This window comes from Clinocottus analis, unplaced genomic scaffold, assembly GCF_023055335.1.
Source record: "Clinocottus analis isolate CAN_PGR_092001 unplaced genomic scaffold, fCliAna1.0.p SCAF_11, whole genome shotgun sequence".
In the NCBI taxonomy this organism is placed as follows: Eukaryota; Metazoa; Chordata; class Actinopteri; order Perciformes; family Cottidae; genus Clinocottus; species Clinocottus analis.
The window spans coordinates 16,942,219-16,944,764 of record NW_027175832.1 but is presented as its reverse complement, the minus strand read 5'-3'; positions in this window follow the sequence as shown (position 1 = coordinate 16,944,764).

Here is a 2,546-nt window from a genome sequence, read left to right as displayed (position 1 = left end):
AGTAATAAAGACTAAATTGCTGAAATAAAAACATATTGTTTAGTTTAGTTCAGCTTTGTATCTCAACTTAAGGAGGAACCCAGATCTAAACCAAGACCTGAAACAACGAACAACATAACATCATCACGAAATAGCAGCTATATTGGTCATTGCAAGACCAGTGACTCTTTGTTTTTGATAATGAGATAAAAAGGCAATTTCCCAGAAAGGCCACAAATATACTGTAAAAGGGGGCTTTTGCATATGAAACACTCACCCACCTGTTGCCTTGTAGGACTCCAGCCTGTTAGCAAATATTAAACCGGGTGGAGCATCCAGCATTAAGAGTTCACAGTAGAAGATGTGTAGTTTGCTTCAAAACATGCAGCGGCAGTTTGAGGGGCTTTTTGTAATAGTTGAGGCCCTTTTCTCCAATATGTACAAATTCAGGACAGACACATTTTGAATATTGGATGCTTAAAATATGTCCTAAACAAGAGATTTTGGGTGAGATGTAGATTTTGGTCCACCAGAAGCATAGCTACTTACATTCATATCCCACCAAAATCACTAACATGGATACGAAGAGAACTTAAAACAAATGTACATTATGAGACCTTTTTCAGAAGCTGTCTGAAGAGGGGAATTTAATGATGTCATGTATATGTCAATAGTATTTTATTTCAGTATTATATGATATACTGTACCTGGCTAGTTGCTGCTCTCTGTGTGATGATCGGTTCTCATCTATCCTTGGTTGGCCTCCCTGCACTGCAGTTATTTCCTGCAAGTGCTCTGGTGATCTGGTGATCTCATGTTTGCATTGCCTGCGTAATAATACCTTGTCCTAATTTCTCATGGCCAATTCTTTTGTCCCCGCTCTGTTTTGCCTCCCGGTGGCTTGCATGTAGTGCTTTTGCTGACTCGGTCACTAGTCTTGCGTCGCCGTTTGTTCACGCTTTCGTTTTTTCTTTCCAAGTATCTCGACCTGCTGTGTGGTCACTGCTGATAGCTATTCCTTATGTTGTTGTTTCCTTGTGCCCAGCATTTGTTAATAGGTCAAACCCGCTATACATCCTGCCAGAGGGTATCAAGGTGGTTCACCTCGATATACTCGTGACATAGTTGGAACATGAGGCTGAGTGCCAACCTGTAATCTGTCTGGATCTATGGGTGTTTCAGGAGCCATACATTATTATACTTCTGCCTTTTGTATTACCTCGTTGTAAAGTTCACTCACAGTTTCCTGCTCAGTCGTTCAGTGGTGGTCTCTTTCAGCCTCCACCCCGGTCTTTACCCGCACTTTCTATAGTGATGTTGGACAACCAGAAGCACGCAATCAGGTTGGAATGATCCCGGGAACCTGGCAAAAAAATGCAGGGATCAAGTTCTTGCTCTCGTTATTCCTTTCAACAAACCCATTGCTATTCAATCTCCTTGAATCATGACCTTGAATACTGGTTCCCCATCGTGTTTCTATAGGCTTGTTCATATGGGCCGATATGTTCAAGGATGCTTTAATGTACTGAAGAAGATACATTTTGCTTTCACAGAAAATAACAATTGTACTGTGATCATTCTGTGTTGATCTGACTGTGGCCATCTGGTCTGGCCCAGAGGCCTTTCTTCACTTCCAGGGCACTAAATAAAGACACTGTCGTGCCTCAGAGCGTCCGATACTGATGCACAAGGCAACCTTTAGCGCCTGTATGAGACGCACCAGGCTTCCAAGTAAAGACAACGTAAACCCATCCGCGTCATTATCAAATGTCACATAAGCTGTGTGATGAAGCAATATAAAAATTGAAACGGAGTCAGCTGTTTGTGTCCAGTGTGAAGCCATCAATGTTGTTGGTCTTTATGTTCACAATGATAAGCGTCACTTCCTCTTTATAAAGTAGTACTATGAAATTCAAACCACAATATTTTCTCCTGAACCTTACTCTGGTGATTTTGTTGCCTAAGCCACTCGTAACACAAAGCACAATTACGCAACCATAGCGGACCGTCATAGGTTGATGTGCAGACAAACACGTTTTTTTAGCCTGTTAAAAAATGCCGAAAGTGTCATTTTTTTTGTCAAGTCAGGATGTGAAAGGATTGGAAACTCCTCTTTTGATCTGGGTGCACATTTGTAATTGCACTCAAAATCCGAAACTACCCTTTACTTTAAAAAAAACTTTCGCTTCATTGTATTTGTTGTATTACATATTTTTTATATACATGAAATGTGGTCCTTGCATTTAACCCATCCTTGGTTATTAGGAGTTGGTAGCTGTGACAGGGAGCAACTGGGGATTCAGTGTCTTGCTCAAGGACACCTCAACACACAAACAATGAGGAGGCCAGGGTTCAAACCGGCTACCTTGCGGTAGATATACCACATATAGAGATATGTGTGTGTAAAGATACAGGAGGAAAAAATAGACACAAGAGAACTGGCAGACAAGATATCTTATCGCGCTACATCAGTGAAAGGTGACTTTAACCTTTATGATATGTACAAAGGTAACCCAACACTGTCAGTTTGAGGAAAGGTCATCCACAGGATTTTGTTAGAAGGATGG